This window comes from Macaca nemestrina, chromosome 18 (genome assembly GCF_043159975.1).
Source record: "Macaca nemestrina isolate mMacNem1 chromosome 18, mMacNem.hap1, whole genome shotgun sequence".
Lineage (NCBI taxonomy): Eukaryota > Metazoa > Chordata > Mammalia > Primates > Cercopithecidae > Macaca > Macaca nemestrina.
This window is the reverse complement of record NC_092142.1, coordinates 78,637,385-78,656,114: the sequence shown is the minus strand read 5'-3', so window position 1 is coordinate 78,656,114 and position 18,730 is coordinate 78,637,385. Positions and strand designations below refer to the sequence as shown.

General features: G+C 39.2%; 2 long non-coding RNA genes across 5 annotated transcripts in view; one reads left to right on the top strand and one right to left on the bottom strand.

Annotated features, from left to right (window-relative positions):
* Nucleotides 1-18,730, top strand: part of LOC105491227 (uncharacterized) — a 103,183-nt gene that overhangs the window by 64,579 nt on the left and 19,874 nt on the right. For all 4 annotated transcript variants that reach the window (XR_011616598.1, XR_011616600.1, XR_011616599.1 and 1 more), the window contains one exon: nucleotides 16,584-16,798. This is a non-coding gene — a long non-coding RNA (uncharacterized lncRNA). The remainder of the gene's footprint in view (nucleotides 1-16,583; nucleotides 16,799-18,730) is intronic.
* Nucleotides 1-18,730, bottom strand: part of LOC139359924 (uncharacterized) — a 57,244-nt gene that overhangs the window by 29,433 nt on the left and 9,081 nt on the right. The window lies entirely within an intron of this gene.

The following is an 18,730-nucleotide window of genomic DNA, read 5'->3' as shown; positions in this document are numbered from 1 at the left end:
GAGTTCGAGACCAGCCTGGCCAATATGGTGAAATCTCATGTCTACTAAAAATACAAAAAGTAGCCAGGCATGGTGGTGCATGCCTGTAGTCCCAGCTACTTGGGAGGCTGAGACGGGATAATTGCTTGAACACAGAAGGCGGAGGTTGCAGTGAACTGAGATCCCACCACTGCCCTCTAGCTTGGGGGACAGAGTGAAATTCTGTCTCAAAAACAAACAAACAAAAACCTTTCAAACCATAGAATTATGTGCAGCCATCAAAAATTACATCTACAGTGATGTCTCTCAACATTACCATTTTATTGACATTGGGAACTAGATAATGCTTTGTGGCCAGGGTGGCCATGTGTACCCAAGTTAAAATACTGAGAACATGCACAAAGACAGATACTATTTCTGATTTATTTATTGGATATTTATATTAGCTACAAAAATTTGTAATAACTTACACATCCAAAAATAAATGTAGACTGAACCACTAAAATCCTATTTATTCAGATATCTTTGGACTTCACATTTCTGAAAATTGCATCTTCGTTCAGATCTATCTGGGACAGGCTGTTATGGGCCCGTGTCTGTACTGTGGAGTCTCACCGGCCAGCAGGACATCTTATGGTTCTACTCACAGGGAAGTTTTAAACTGAGACCCACGGGGTAAGCCACTGTTAACCAGGCAAAGGACACCTGTGCATAAAGGGAGTATTTCAGGCAGAGGGACTAGCATTTGTGTGGGAAGATGTAAGTACCTTTGATGATTTCTCCAAAAAACCTAGTGGTCTCAACCAAAAGCCCCTATTTCCATCAATAAAATATGAAAACCACTATTATTAGTGGTGTTATTTGTTTAATATTAATTGTGTGCCAGGTAGTGTGATATAAATAATAAGCAGTCTTGGCCACAAGATACAGTCTAGTTAGTTGGCAGTAAACACACCATTAAATTGGCAGCTAATAAGACATATCAGAAAGTTGGTGTATTAGTTCTAGTCACAGGGGAGTTTTCCCTATCCTCAACTTACAGTGGGTTTGAATAAAGTCACATTGATCTTAATATAAACTTTTGCTCTTTCATCTCTATTGACATATCATAGAGACCCTAAACCTTTCTAGAATTTGCCCCAGTAATTTCTGAGAGGCTTCAGGGGATGTCGTATGGGATCATCAAGTTGTCCTTGGGACTCTGCCTAAATGCTGTTGATGATCTTTGTCCAGAAAGACATTGGAAGATGGCATCTAACCCACAATGTTGTTGCCTGTTCATGCTCATGTCTGTACCAATGCTGCCTCCTCCAGCTGCTCCTGGGGCAGGTAGGCCCTGAGATGCCACATTACTTTATGTCCCAAAGCTCTCATGCTTCACTGCCTGGGCCAGCTGGTAGAAAAACAAAACAAAAACTCTGATTCTGACTCTACTATCTTCATCCATAATTCTTGAGCTCTGTATCAGAAACTGACAAGTATTTTTTACTCTAAAGGGCCAGATATTTCTGTCTGTATGCACTACATGGTTTCTGTTTCAGTTATTTAACTCTGCCATTGTAGCAAGAAAGTTAGCACAGGCAATACATACAAAAATGCTCATGAGTGTGTTCCAATAAAACTTGATTTATAAGCTGGGCACAGTGGTGGATGCCTGTATTCCTAGCTACTCAGGAGATTGAAGAGGGAGGATTGCTTGAGCCCAGAAGTTCAAGAACAGCTTGGGCAACATAGTGAGACCCTGTCTCAAAAGATTAAGAAACAAAACAACTTTATTCCCAGACTTTCAAACTTGAATTTCGTAGAAATATTTTCCTGTCATGAAATTGTATTCTTTTTAAAAATGTCTAATCATTTAAAAATGCAAAAGCAATGATTCACTCAAAGGTTAAAGTTTTTAAGTGTTAGGTGTCAGGCTAGACTTGGCCTGAGGAACGTAGTATAGTAGCCCCTGCTCTAATGCAAGGGAAGAAGCCAGAAGGAAGACCAAAAGGGGAATTTGGATAGGACTTGGTGGGAAGAGTGAAGCAGAAAGATAGCATGGTTCATTGGTTCATGTGTTCATTCATGCAATGACAATTATTGAGAACCTACTATATAGGTGTCAGGTGCTCAATGAAGTGCTAGGGTCAGAGTAGTGAAAAAGACAGCAAAGGACCCAGTGCTCACCAAGCTTACTATCTATCAGGAAAAACAGACTTTGAATCAACATTTAAAACTGCGCTGGCCAGATGCAGTGGCTCACGCTTGTAACCCCAGTACTTTGGGAGGCCGAGGTGGGCAGAGCACAAGGTCAGGAGATGGAGACCATCCTGGCTAACACAGTGAAACCCTATCTCTACTAAAAATACAAAAAATTAGCCAGGCGTGGTTGTAGTCGGCTGTAGTCCCAGCTACTTGGGAGGCTAAGGCAGGAGCATGGCGTAAACCCAGGAGGTGGAGCTTGCAGTGAGCCAAGATTGCTCCACTGCACTCCAGCCTGGGTAACAGAGTGAGACTCCATCTCAAAAACAAACAAACAAACAAACAAACACCAAAAAACTGTGCTAAGTGCTGTGAACAATTCCAGGAGTCCAAGAAAACATATGTGAGGGAGAATAAAGGAGAGGTATTAGTTGTCTATCACAACATAATAAATTACCATGAAGTTAATGTCTTAAAATAACACACATTTATTATCTCCCCAGTGTCTGTAGGTTGAGAATCCAAGTACAGCTTAACTGGGTCCTCTGCTCAGGGTTTCACAAGGCAGCAAACAAGGTGTCCATTGAGCTGCATTCTCATCTGAAGGCTTAAATGGGGGAAATTTTCACTTCCAAGCTCTTTTGAGTTGTTGGCAGAATCGATTTTCTTGTGGTGGTAAAATTGGAGGTATTGGCCTTTTTTGGCCACTGACTGGAGGGAACCCATAGGCCCCCAGGGCAGCCCACAGTTCCTTGCCCCCAGGGACTTCTCCATCATGACTGTGGCCACTTACGTCATCAAGACCACAAGGAAAGTCTCTCTTTAGGAAGACCCAGTGTCTCTCTCAAAGACTTTTACCTGATTTAGTCAGGCCCAGAATGGCAGAATAGTCTTTTAATTAACTAAAAATTGACTTATTTTGGAGCTTAATTATATCTACAAAACCTTTTCCCTTTGCTGTATTCTGTTGGCCAGAGGCAAAGTACAGGTCTCACCCAACTCAAGAAGAGGGGATTACGCAGACTCTGAATATGAGGGCTGGAATCACAGGACCACCCTAAGGTCTGCTCACCACAGGAAGGGAAGATTTTTCATTGAAAGCAGTATTTCTTTGGGACTGATAGATGAATATGATCTAGCTAGGTGAAGCCTAGAGGGAACAGAGTTCTGGGAGGAGCAAACAGTGTGCACAAAGACCCTGAGGAAAAATGGCAATTTTGCAGAGCTGTAAAAAAAACCAGTTTAGTAGAATGGCTCTCATTTCTGGCTGTATATATCACCTGAAGAACCACAAAAATAGTTGTTTTTAATAACTACTTTAAACCAATAAAATTGTAAAGTTCTTGGCCTAGGGTTTGGCAACCATCTTTTAAAATTTTTCTCCCTAATTGTCTCTGGGTTGGACAGGGGTTAGGGGCTGCCCAGATGTTGGGAACAGAGAGATAAGCAACATTTCTGTTGGCTCAGATCAAAAATTGCTCAGTGAGATTTCTCAAAGAATGTAAAACAGAACTACAACTCAACCCAGCAATCTCATTACTGAGTAGATAGCCAAAAGAAAATAAATTATTCTACCAAAAATACACATGCACATGTATGTTCATCACAACACTATTGAAAATAGCAAAGGTGTGGAATCAACCTCGGTGCCCCTCAGTGGTGTACTGGAAAAAGAAAATATGGTATGTAACATATGGAATACTATGTAACCATAAGAAAGAATGAAATCATGTCCTTTACAGCAATACGGTTGTAGTCAGAGGCCATTATCCCAAGCGAATTAATGCAGGAACAGAAAAATAAATATCACATGTTGCCACTTTTAGGTGGGGGCTAAACACTGGGTACTCATAGACATAAAGATAAGAACGATGGACACTGGGGACCACTAGAGGAGGAAGGAAGGGAGGGGGCAAGGGTTGAAAAACTCACTATAGAGTATTATCCTCACTATCTGGGTGATGAGATCAACTGTATCCTAAACCTTGGCATCACACAATACAACCAGAAAACAAACCTGCACATGGACCCTCTGAATCTCAAGGAAAGTTGAAATTGGTTTTTCTTCTTTTTTCTTTCTTTCTTTTTTTTTTTTTTTTTTTTGAGACGGAGTCTCGTGCTGTCGCCCAGGCTGGACTGCAGTGGCCGGATCTCGGCTCACTGCAAGCTCCGCCTCCCGGGTTCACGCCATTCTCCTGCCTCAGCCTCCCGAGTAGCTGGGACCACAGGCTCCTGCCACGGCGCCCGGCTAGTTTTTGTATTTTTTAGTAGAGACGGGGTGTCACCGTATTAGCCAGGATGGTCTCGATCTCCTGACCTCGTGATCCACCCGTCTCGGCCTCCTAAAGTGCTGGGATTACAGGCTTGAGCCACTGCGCCCGGCCAGTTAGAAGATGCAAAGAATAGCTCCTTGCTGTTTTCAAAATGCAGACATCATTTAAATGTTCATTTAAGGAAATCAAATTCATGTTATTTAGAAAGCAATATTTTCTTTGGACCAACAAAGCTAGACTTTAATTGGAGACATGCAGCACAAGTTTTGGCAGTGTTGCCCAAGGTGCTCTCCATTATGGCGGTCTCCGTTTTAAAAAATATACAGTCAAGCCAGGCACAGTGGCTCACACCTGTAATCCCAGCACTTTGGGAGGCCAAGGCATCAGGATTGCCTGAGCTCAGGAGTTCGAGACCAGCCTGGGCAACATGGTAAAACTCTGTCTCTACTAAAATACAAAAAATTAGCCAGGCATGGTGGCGTGCACCTGTAGACCCAGCTACTTGGGAGGCTGAGGCAGGAGAACTGATTGAACCCAGGACGCGGAGGTTGCAGTGAGCTGAGGTCTCACCACTGCACTCCAGCCTGGACAACAGAGTGAGACTCCATTTCATATATATATATATATATATATATATATATATATATATATATATCTCCAATCAAAATGTACTCAGGTTTTAGTTAAATCTGCATTTGATTCAAGAAGGCTTGTTGGAGACAAAAGATTCAAAAGCAACTTGCAAATGAAACTTTGATTTCAAAGCAATTAGTATGTATCACTCACTGGCTGTGTGTCAAGTACTTCACTGAGAATCTTTGTGTAGAATACTGTATTTAACACACATAATAGCACAACAACAGGACAAAGGAGATATTGCCATTCCTACTTCACAGGCAAAGAGGACGAGGCTCAAAAAGTAACTTGTGCCAGGCAAGGTATCAGATGGGAGGGTTCAGAAGTTTTGGAAATGGACAATGTTGATGTTCTTCAAATCCTGGGCCCCTTTTTCATGGCCTTTGTAACCTAGAGAAGCTATTCAGTCCCTTTAGTCAAAAATCTTCATTTGTTAAATAGACAGCAATAATACCAACCTCCTAGCATTGCTGGGAGGACGAACAAGACAATCTTTACAGTCCTGGGAAGAAGAGGTGAGTTCTGTTTCTTAATATTCTTCTGACCTACACCTACACCAGGTCATAATAAACAAATTCAGGATGCCTACCCCACCTTCTCAATTCCAAGTCCAGTGGACTTTGCGTTGAGTAAAAGGAGAAGTACATACTCTTTAGCAGTTTTCTAGGACAGAATTTTCTCACCCAGGTAAAAAGGAAGATGATTATTTAAGTACCCCCTGAAGTGGAAATACGTTTAATTTTTCTGATCCCTAAACATTTTATTTAGAAATCGAGCAATCTCACAGATTTAAGGTAAACAATCAACTAGATGTTTCTTTGTCTGTCTTTTATGAATTCTTCTGTGAGACTCAGATTTTTCACAATGAGTTAAGATAATGACAACTAGTGGGTTTTCTGCTTATTAGTTTGAGACAGGGCCTCACTCTGTGACCCAGGCTGGAGTTTAGTGGTGCAATCATGGCTCACTACAGCCTCAACCTCCCAGGATCAAGTGATCCTCCTGCCTCAGCCTCCCTAGTAGGTGGGACTACAGGTGGTTGCAATCACACCTGGCCAATTTTTTTTTTTTTTTTTTGTAGAGACAATGTCTCACTATGTTGCCCAGGTTGTCTCAAACTCCTGGGCTCAAGTGATCATGATCCATACACCCTGGGCTTCCTAAAGTGCTGGGATTACAGACATGAACCACTGCACCCAGTGATGCCTACTTGTAAATATTTTTGCAGCTCTCTAAAGTCCAATGCTCGTGCAGCTCTGACTTAGCATGCTGTCTGGATCTTTGTAGTTGCTCAGTAAAGAGTCTCTGTTAATACAAGGACCAAAGAATAAAGAGGGCATCAAGGAAAGTGGTGAAGGAGATTGTCACCAAATTATTTACTGAACCATTCCACTCATTAGTCCTTAAAAAGATGACTACTTTGATTCTCCTTATCTAGCACCCCCCTGCATGATATGCAAAGATGTTAAACATAGTGAGACACTGCATTATATAAATAACACACACTCTAAGGTTTCAGCTCACAGTTTATTTTAGGTCTCATTCTGCAGGTGCTTGGCATCCAGGGTCAGGTATACTGAAAACCATTATCCTTTCTTTATGAGGCTGGAAAGTGTCATAGACGAAGGCCTGTCACAATCAATATTAAATTGTCTGTTCACTCAAGCCTGGAGTACATTCTGAGGTTATGTTGCATATCACTAGCCCATGACCAAGGACAGCCAAGCTCAACCCTCCCTGGCCCCCCTACCAGACCCAGAAGATTCACAGTTTTGCAATTTGAATGGCCCAAGGTCTCTGGGCCATTGTATAGACTGAGTTTCCAACCCTGAATTCCCCCTTTTGACTCCAGTGCTATATTGGGAAAGTTATCTTCTAGACAAGCAAATAAAAAGAAGGCCCCTTGACTCCTAAGGGTCATTTCCAAATGCATGTGCAATGCTCCAAGAGCAATGGAAAACAGCTGTGGAATCCAGCTGCTGCTCTGAGTAGTAAGAGGGAAACCACCAGGCTTGCGTGGACTCCCTTTGGTAGCCACGTATCTCAAGTGGCTTTTGTTTTTTGAATGATAAGATAGTGTATGTGCTTCTCATTTTTTAAAATTCCATGTCATCCGCTGCACCAGCAGAAGCCCTGGCAATCTAAACTCTAAAGGACAGCTCAGTGCGCCCAGAATTTGAGCCAGTGTTAGGAACATTGCCAAAGGATCTTTGTGGGTTTCTCATAAATTGGAGTGCACAGATGATGCTGAAAAAAAGAAAAACAGATAATCCAAACTACCCACGATAGAACAACAACAAAAAGTCTTTTAAGATTCCAGAAAAAAACCTTCATAGTTAGATTTTATTTTTTCAAAGAAATATGAAAGAAAATGTCTTCTTCATTTCTTAGAACAGAAATGATTGCAAGCAAGGTATAGAAGAAACTGAAAACATGTTTTGCTTAGTGAGTATGCCAACTGTTGGCAAGAAAGGAAGGAAGGAAAGGAAAGGAGAAGGAAGTGAAAGCAAGCAAGAAAGAGAGAAAGAAAGAAGAGAGAAAGAAGAAAGAAAGAAGAAAAGAAAGAAAGAAGAAGGAAAGACAGGAATGAAGGAAGGAAGGAGAAAGAAAGAAAGAAAGAAAGAAAGAAAGAAAAAGAAAGAAAGAAAGAAAGAAAGAAAGAAAGAAAGAAAGAAAGAAAGAAAGAAAGAAAGAAAGAGGAAGGAAGGAAGGAGAAGAAAGAGGAAGGAAGGAGAAAGAAGGAAAGAAAGAAAAGAAGGAGAGAAAGAGGGAGGGAGAGAGGGAGGAAGGAAGGAAGGAAGGAAGGAAGGAAGGAAGGAAGGGAGGGAGGGAGGAAGGAAGGGAGGGAGGGAGGGAGGGAGGAAGGAAGGAGAAAGAAGGAAAGAAAGAAAGAAAAAGAAAAGAAAGAGAGAAAGAGAGAGAAAGAGGGAGGGAGAGAGGAAGGGAGGGAGGAAGGAAGGAAGGAAGGAAGGAAGGAAAAGGAAAAAAGGTAGGGAGGCAGGGAAGAAAGAAGAAAAGGAGAGAAAAAATTAGGCAGGAAGAAAGGGAGGAGGAAAGGAGGGAGAGAGGGAAGAAGTGGAGCTACCTCCTCCATTAGGTAGAAGAGGCCCAATATTTAGGAACTGCGATACTTTTAGGGGTCCACATCAATGTCATAACTTTATTTTTGTTTAAAATCAGAAGAAAAAAGTGAATATAACAACAAATATATACTATTGAATTCTGCGTGTATCATATTTATTCATATACCAATGCAGTCATAGTAGTTTTAAAATTTATTTAATGGAGAAAGTGGCCCATAAAAGTGTCCAGGGCCTACAAAAGTAGGAACAGTCTCAGGAAGGAGGAAAGGGGAGGGGAGAAGATAGGAGGGAAGTGAGGGCAACAAAAGAAGAAAAGCTGGAAGGGAAATACGGTAAGATTGTGAGATTTTGTGCTTGGTAATAATGGTTGCTGAGGATTCTTCCAGTGGTAGCTTCTAGATGATTATCCGGTTAGAGAACCTGGTTTGGAGACTTGGATACCATTACTGAAAGTTGTATTTTAACTTTCTGGTGATCATTAATGCACTGGGGAAATAGTAACAGAAGCAATAAGTTACTTTAATTCGTCCCATGTTTCCTGGTCTGTATTGTAGCACAGTTGTGGCCTTAGATTACCTGAACCCTTTAAGTCATATTTATGATCTTTAAACTTTAGCGAAGCTGAGGACAAAGGAAAATCTTCACCCTCAGAGGAACAGATGTCATTTTTTCTAATATTGTAAATTACTGGGTCAATGCTTCTTTTCCTGAGTAAGGGACGGTTGTAAGTTAAAGAACTTATGAAAGCTCTGGCCTTCCTAGGCGTCTCTCATCCTTTGACACTTTTTAAATTTTCATTTTCAAAATCCTTAGTCCAAGTAATCACTGCCAAGCCTGGCCTCCCCTCTTCCACTTGCAGAGGAGGCCCCATGAATTCTCTGGAAAACTGTTTCTCTGGGGACCATCTAGACCTTTACAGACTGAATGCAGCAAAGAAGAATTTACTATAAGAATGTGTCCTTGTAAGTTGGACCAGAGTACAAAATATCCCCATGAAACTCAGCTGAACCATTTGATTCACTGGGCAATATTTAGGTAAGTTGCTCTGTGCCTCAGCTTCCCCATTTGAAAATGTGCCAAACAACACCTTCTATGCAAAATTATTGTCAGGATTAAAATTAAATTATGTGTATGAAGCATTTAGCACATGCTTGACAAGTTTTGGATGCCAATTAAATGATGGCTATTATCTTTACTATCATTAATTTTCATTTTTTCTCAATTATTAAAGAGATGATACCTATTGTACATAAATTAAAGGTATTGAAAAGTGTAAAGAATCAAATAGAAAATCACCCATAATCACTTCACCTAGAAGCAACTAATTTGACATTTTGGGATATCCCTATTCCACTCACATGTTTGACAGCATTTTAGATACAAACTGTTGAAACTAATAGGAGGGTGCCATACAAAAATCAATTGTGTTCTTATTTATCTGACATCACATAATTACAAAATGTATTTATTAAATCTGGTGTGATTTATAATGGCAACCCAAATAATAAATATGTAGAGAAAAAAGCTAACAAAAATGTACACTTTTTGTGGGAAAAAAAATAGGAAATGTTACCTTACGTCATAAAAAAAATTCAGTATCTGAAGATATAGATCATAGTTATGGGTGATCAGATTACAAACCGACAGTTCTTCCCAAATGAATCTATATTTAAATTCAAAGTAATTCCTATAAAATCCCAACAAGGAGCTTCAGAAAATAATACTAAAATTTCATATGAGAGATAAAAGAGGCAGTAATAAATAAAATTTTGAATAAGTAGAAAAAACCAAGGGACTTACCAGGTATCCAGGTTTATTAGAAATCCATAGCAATTGTGACATCATTATAAGGTGAAAATACAGACCAACGGGATTCAATAGGAAACTCCAAAACAGATCCAACCATCTACAGAAGTGCAATGTAGAATATAATGGCCATAGAAATCAGCAAAGGGAAAGTGAATTACGTAATCAATAGTCCTGGCACAACTGGTTTTCCAAAAGAAGATAAATAGAATCAATCACTTTCTCACTCCATGCACAAAGAATTATTCCAAATGGATTAAAACCTAAATGTGAAAAGCAGACCTAAAAATTTAGTGGAATATATAGAAGAGTATTATCTTTATGCCTTGTAATAGTAGATTTCTCAACCATTGCTGAAATGTATTCTTATTTCTTAATGATAACTTTGCATTTATTAAAACTTGAAAATTCTATACAACAAAATACTTTAAAACAAAGCCAAAAGGCCTGAGAGAAGATATTAGCAACACACTATCTATGAAAGGGATGATATGCAGAATATCTTACAATTAATTAAGAAATGCATAGAAGGCAATAATAAAATGAACAAAATTTATGAATGTACAAGTATTAGAACAGAAAACCCAAAAGACCAATGAGTGAGTGAAAAGATGACCAGTCTCACTAATGATAAAGAAAATAAACACTAAGATACCATTCCACACACATAAGATACTTTAGAATTGAAAAGTCTAACAATACCAAGTGTTGACAAGAATGCAGAACAAAGCAAATTCTCATACTTTCTTGTTGGGTGTGTAAATTTTTATAATCATTTGGGAGAGTAGTTTTGCAAAATCTAGCAAAATTGAAGATAGGCATAACTGAGACCCAGCAATTTTACTCCTAGGAATATGCTCTGGAGAAGGCTTTGTACATGTGTATGATGTGCAGGTACTGGAATGTGTAGTGCTATAACCTAGGATGTTCATAATAGCCACAAGTGGAAAGCCCTGCAGATGTCCATCAATAGGAGAATAGATAAATGAATTGCATATTTATGCAGTGAAATACTCCTCAGCAAATAAAATAAATCAACCAGAAATACATACCTATCAAAATGAATTGATCTGCCAAACAAAATATTACACAGAAAAAGAAAACTGCAGTAAGTTGTTGGTTACATAAAATTTCAAATATAAAAACAATACTCTTATGCTGTTTATGGGTATTTCTATGTTGAGTAAAAGTATGAAATTATGACTTAGATTAATAATCAGCAAATTCAGGGTAGTTGCTTCTGAGAAGAGACTGAGAAAAATGGAATGAGGGAAATTCAGTAGATTTCAACTGTCTTTATAATAATGCATCATTTAGGAAAAAAATGAATGTGAATATGGCGGAGTAAAACATTTTAACAAAGTTGAGTGATGAATGCACTGGCTAAGTTACATCATTCTCTGCATTTTCTCTATACTTTAAAGATTTCATACTATGACAAATATTTTTAAAGATTAGACAAATGCCTGTTGCAATTGCAGTTAAAGGAATAAAACCCAGTTGTTCACAAATATGCCAAATGAAAAGCACATTGGTAAAACAAACAAATAAATAAATAAAGGTCTGGGAGAGGAGTAACTTCCCAGGGAGGGAACTGCTAAATGGAACAGTTGAGTTTTTCTTCTTGACTCGCTGATATCCTCTGGAGTTTTCTTGTATTAAGTGTCAAGCCATTTGTACTAGGTATGATGTGGAGAAACCTGGAGCCACAGGCATCCATGCACTCTGAATTTCACCCAACACCACCACACCCAAACACAAAACAAAAACATTTGAACCATGACCAGCAAAACCAACATGCACCAGGTAAGAGATAAAAATGCATAATGTACCATGGTGTGACCCATGCTTGCTCAGTGAGATGTGGCTCTGAACTTCCCTGAAGTCAAAACAAAGAGGCAAGCATGGCCAATCCCAAGATTTGCAACATCCAACAGGCAAAATCAAAGGGCTTTTCAGGAGAAGTACAAACATTTCAGGAGATTAGAGCCCGAAAGAAAATTCTCCCTTGTTATGATAAGGATAAATACAAAATGAGAAACAAAGCCATCTACCCAACAAACAGCCTAGACACTGAGCACTGAATCTGCTCCAACCATCCACACAACTTACTGTCTACACTGCATTATCATGACCTTCCTATTCCGTTGTCTTCATTAATGACTTCACTACTCAAGGGGACTTTTGTCCAGGCATTGATTGTTCATTACAGGAACTTCCCCAAAGACCTAGCCACTCTTCCCTGGGAAGAATCAACAGACAACTGGGGCCCTAAGAGCCTTTGAATCTTTATTGTTTCCCCAATGCTTTCGGTAGAAAGGGGATACAGAATGGGTGCTGATATCTGTTACTAGGTAATAAGCATCTTCCACAATTTTAAATTGTATTACTAACATCAATAATTGGTATTCAGTGGGTCCTAAAGATTTTGCATTTATTGTCTCATTTAATCATTAAAACATCTCTAAATGCATGGTACTGATATTTTTCCCGTTTTACAGATAGGAAAACCAAAGCTCAGACACAGACATTAAGCAACTGGTCCAGTGTCAGGCAGTAACTATCAGAATCAGGACTTGAATTGGATCTGTGTGCCTTCAGTGTCTGAGTCCTATAACCGGTATGCTTTACTGTTTCTATCGGAAAAATTCGAGTCTATACCACCAACAACTGGTTGATTTTAGACTCCATAAAAGGAAGAGGCATGGCCATTTCTCCATCTTGAAAATTAGTTCCATGAGATAGCTATTCTGAATCTGACCCTGTAGTTCTCTGGGGTTTGTGAGTAGCCAATACGTGACCAGCCAATACCCGTCTTTAACATAGCCCCTTCTCTCCCACTCCGTCCCAAGAAGAAAGCATGGCCTTTGTGATCCAAGCTCCTGGAGTCCCCTCTGTGAAAGCAGTGCGGGCTCCACAGACCCAGCCTAGGGACCATTTGGCAGGCTGAGCCATGTGGTCGTGGGCCAAGGTTCACACAGGAGTGCGGAGTGATTTGCAATCAGTTGGGAGTGATTACACATTGTTTCTCATCGATAGGCAGGAGGGAGCCCTGACGGGATAATGAGATGCAGCTGATGGAAAATCACAGCTGACTGTCGCCAGTGAGCGAGCTTGCACAGCCCTGCAGTGCTGCAATCGAGTCCTCCCCACTGCAAAGGCCAGGAGAAAAATCTGTGGAATTTTAATACTAAGCCACCCCACAGTGCCAAGGGAAATTGACTGGAGGGTCCACCAGTTGAGGAGCAGATAATTGGGTAAGAACAGGATACAGGCGATTCCTCTGGACAAACCACAAACCCTGCCAGGACGGGGCTCCAAATAGCTTTCCTAAAAAGAGAGAGCAGCCGTGCATAGGCAGCCCCTGGGAAACGGCTAAAATGCAGGGTACTAAAGCATGGGGCCCCTTTGTCTTGCCTGGCCCCAGCAAAACAAAATGAATTTCTTTGCCTCCGTGCGTTACCTGCACAGGGTCAGAAACTGCCACGGAGTGTTTTTCTCACTGTGCTCAATGAGAGAATCTGTTTAAGCTATGTTTCCATGGATCAGTACGCTAAGGGCCAACTTGAGCCCTGTTTACCCTTCTGTAGTCAAGGAAAGACAGCTGTTTGCTTAAATTGAGGTCTCCTTCTTCCATGACAGTCATTACTGCCTCCCCAGTTAGAGGTAATAAGCTTGACTTTCCCAAGCAGATGTGAGTTGCTCAAGTCTTGACTATTCTTGTAAAGGCCATCCAGAACCCAGAGTGATGTTCCTGAAGAAGGTACTAAAGACTAAGTCTTCATACTTGATTACCATTCCCGATGGAGGTGCAAAGAGGTCCCTAATAAATAAACTTGCTGAGTGCGCAACTCTGGCCCAGACCTTTAACCCTGTTTCCTCACATAGCATTTCTATCTCCTACATTTAGGCTGTGTTGCCACTGAACAACTCACTGGACTCATTCATAAGAAAGGAGGTGGAATTTGGCCAATCAGTGCTTGGCTAGTGAGCACCTAAATAAACAAATAGTGCAGCAAGTTGACTGAGTCAAACCCTTGGTTAACCCATTCAGTTTTGTTTTGTTAACAACTTACAATATTCCTTTTTTAAATTAAAGACTTTTTTATTTTGAGAAAACTGTAGATTCACAAACAGTTGTAAGAAATAATGCAAAGAGTTTCCTTTTAGAGTTTACCTCATTTTCCCCAATGGTAACATCTTGCAAAATTATAAGGTCAAATCACAACAGGATATAGACATTGATACAATTCATTGATTCCCAGATATCCCTTGTTTTGCTCATTTGTTTTATGCAACCTATCTTATAGGTAGGTTCCAGCATCCAGCACCATGGTCAAGGTAGAGGAGTTCCATCACCATAAGAATGCCTTGGGTGCCTTTTTGTAACCCTCCTCCCTGACCCATCCCTAACCCCTGCCAACCATTAATCTGTTTTCTATTTCTACAATTTTCTTACTTTAAGAAATCTACATCAATGGAATTGTAGAATATGTATTATTTCAGAATTGACTGCTTTTTCACTTAGCATCATTATCTGGTTTCATCCAAGTCGTTGCGTGTATCCATAGCTCATACCTTTTTATTGCTGAGTAGTACTCCATACTATGGACGTACCACAGTTTGTTTAACCATTCACTTGCTGAATGACATCTGGGTTACTTCTGGTTTGGGGCTATTTTGAATAAAGTTGTTTTGAATATTCATGTGTTAGGTTTTTGTGTAAACATACATTTTCATTTTTCTGGTATAAATATCCCAGAGAATAATGGCAGGGTCATATGACAATTGCATAGTAAGTTGTATAAGAAATTCCCAAACTGCTTTTCAGAATGGCATGGTCATGTTACATTCCCACCAGAAATGTATCAGTGATCCAGTTTCTCTTCGTGCTCACTAGCTTTTGGTGTTGTCCCTATATTTTATCTTAGCCATTCTGATGGGTGTGTAATGATATTTCACTGTGGTTTTAATTTGTACTTACCCAAGGGCTATTGATGATCAATATCTTTTCACATGTTTATTTGCCATCCATACACCCTCTTCAGTGAAATGTTTATTCATATATTTTGTGAATTTTCAAATTGGATAGCTTGGCTTTTTTTTTTTTTTTTTTCCTACTGCTGACCCATCCCACTTTTCCATTTATTGCTAGTGACAGAAACTAAAAAACTTGGCTTCAGCCTGCTAAAAGCTGAAAACGAAACAAAATAGAACAACAACAAAATAAGGCATGTTGGACAAGTTTCCATGAGTTTACATATGTCCTCTCACTTAATGATCACAATCCTATGAGTTAATTTCTGTTTTCTTTCTTATGTTACTGTAAGGAAAAAAGCTTGGAGAAACTGTGTGCCCAGGGCCACAGAACAAGAAAGTTGCAGAGATGGAAACCCAGGTATCCTGACAGTATAATTTGTCCTCCAAATGCCTGTATTATACTGTCTACCTGTGTATTGTTTGATTTATTTGACAACATGAAGTCATGTCTTTTGTAATCACACACACAAAAATATTGCTGAAAATAACAATTTTGATCTTTAAAGGAAGAGATATGTCCTCTCTTTGACCAGCTTAGCTGCAATGTCAGTTTACCGGTTGTGGAGTTGAGCCTGTGGTCCATATACAGCCTATGGGAATGCTCCCTTTAGGACTTTTTGCCCATAAACAAACTTCTAAAACTTCTTGAATATTCTAATGATTTACAGTGTCTAAAAAGAAATCTTTTTTTTAAGAATACAATTTTTTTTTCCTTAAAATGTGTTTGGCTGCTTTCGAATAGCTCCTGAGAATTAAGTGGTCTCTACAATGTCTCCTCCGTATTCCAAATAAACAAGTCAAAGCCCGAAAGCCCTGTGGTGGAACATGACCCAAACACACAAGTCATTACGGCCTAAAGTCACCTCGCCAGAATATACCGAAAGACAAACAGAGAGCATTCTTTAAATATTTCCAGTTCGAAAAAAACAAAAAACAAAAACCTTATTTCTTTTTTTAAAATAACAAGCCACTAGAAAGAAAATAGTAAATAAATGAAAAAGTAAATAGTAAATAAAATGTACATTAATTAAAATAAGTAAGTATTTGCTTGACAAAAAAAACATCTCCAGTAACCCCAAATCCTGCAAAGGAAAGAAGTGGAGAGTTGGGACTTGGCATAAATACTCCAGAGCTCTCCCTCAGTCTCTTTATTTCATACTTTTCTGATCCACTGACATCTCCCCACATACTCAAACCTCTACAAAAAAATAAACACTAAAAATTAAAAAAAAAAGTATGATTATTTTTCTAAGGGCTGTTCATTCTACCATGGAAATATTTCTTCCATTATTAACATCCTTTCTGTTCTGATGACCACTAACTTAGTTGGGCTCATGTCACTTGTTTTCTTCTGGATTCTTGTAACAATCTTCTCCCAACTCCAGTTTCTTTCTTATTCAAACCATCTTACCCAGACTGCCATATTAACTGTCACAAAACACAGCTCAAAGACCTTCAGTGGCTCCCCACCACCTGCTGATGCAAGTACAAACTCTGCAATTTGGAATTCAAGGCTATTAAAAGAATTATTTCAATCTAACTTTCCCTACTTTTTCTCCCACCTTCATTCTGTCCAACCTAGGGGGAGAACCAATTCCAAGCTGGCCTTGCCACCTCTGTGCGTTTCTTCAAGCTGAGCCTTTAGCCTGGGCTGTCCTCAGGGGACATGTGGCCATTCATTGCCTCCTTCAAAGCCGTCAGAGACCCTCCTCCATAGGATTTTCCTTTTCTCCTACAAGTCAAGACCTGGAACATCAGCTAATGGTAATCCTCAGTTTAGCATAGCTGCCCGCAAAGGTAAGCAATCTGAAGGCACTCTTAATCTAATCTTAACAATGATGTGAGTTAGGCAGTCATCTGCTGGTAAATGTTTAACAACTGGTTCTTGGGAGAAGGGAGGGAGATAGTACATGCATATATTTGCATACATACATTTATTGTAACTGTGGTTGATATAAAGGACACAAAGCCCACTTAAATATTCAATACTCCTTTTTGTAAATTCCATATAGCCCCTCAATTCTTAAAGACTATTTTGTTGTTTTTTGGTCAAATAATTATATCTATAGCCAAACTGTGGTTGTGAAGGACAGGTGAGGATAATTCCAACATAAATATTTGTTGATATTTTGTTTTCATTAGTGAGTAAGGTGAAAGTGAAAATGTGAAATGCTGGAACTTCACTTATTTATTAATGACATGAGTGAATTCTTTGCTAGCTTAGATAATAGCGATGAAATGCTAAAATAATATTTGCTCAAGTTGTTATTTGCAGACACTGCACAATTTTATGGTTAATATGCATCATTAACATCATTTCTAACACATGCTTAAGTCTAGAGAATTAAAATAACAATAAATTAAGCCCTGATTTGCCTATTTCCATGGTGTAAATATTTCCATCACCACTGATTTCAAGCTGCTGACTTGATGTCACTGAACATGGAGGCAAGAAAAGATGCACAGCTGCTCCCTGTTACACAATATTTCTACTATACAGATATAATAGATGTAAATAAACCAAATAATATAGGTACATGTAAAATAATTAGAAAGTTTTGAGTCTTGAGGATTTATTACCTTTGTTTTAATGTGATTGATTTGATGATAAATTTGTATAATTTAGTCCTTAATTATGACTGTGCTTAATAATTGACCCGAACATTTTCTGAAAATTTAATAATCAGCTCTGACATTCCAGTACAAGCCAACCCCAGCATCTCGCTGGAATAAGAGATTATTAATGCCCTTTTTACTGATGAGGAAACAGTTCTCTAGTCCAAATGTAAATGTGTCGATTGAGTAAATAAATCTATATAAATCAAAATTATTTCACCAGTGCTCCACCAACCTGAGATCCTGGTCATATTTATCTTCTTCATCTCTGTATCATTGGGCCCAGCACTGCAACTGGCTTGGGGCAGAGCTCAATCGATTCTTGTCAACTTTGCCCTTCCCTCCCTATTCAGCCGTTTATAAAGAAGGCTGACCTACAAACTTATTTTGGTGAGAGCATAGGAAAGATCTATTCTTGAGCAGTGAAACACAACTAGCTTCCTCCACTCCATACCGCAGATCTGACCTAGCTCTGTGACCTCAGCCTGCCACTGCACTCTAAGGCTCAAAATGGAAACCACGTGATACAAACAGAATAAGAAAATAATTACAAAAGGCCTTTTGTAAACTGTAGAGCACTGCATTCTAGGGATTTGTTCTTTTAAAAGAAGAGAACCCATGGTAGAGGCGGGAAGAAATATTTTCTCACTTCTCTGTAGGTATCCATATCTCTTACTAAAAAATATATTGACTCTGGAGAAGATGGGAGAAGCCCTCCCACTAGAAGCAACTATAATAGTAGACAAAAAATATATGAAATAATTATCCCCAAGCACTGTTGCAGTGCAGGATTCCATTGGCTTTCCACCTGGACACACTTTTTTATAATGTAAACTAGGGAGAAGGATCTAGAACAGCACAATCCAGCTCAGTTGGGGAGACTGAGATGACAGTTTGGGGTCATGATGTTGTTTTTGTAACATGACGTTACAAAATTATGTATAAATTAGATATTTATTCTGGATTCAAGATAGACCAATGTATTTTAACATGACATAGTATGAAAAGTTTATTGATATGGTTTCACATTCTGCATTGCAACTAATCTCACAAATTTTTTGATGATATAGTTGCTTTTCATAAAAACATTTTTATGTGAAATGGGGTTTATCA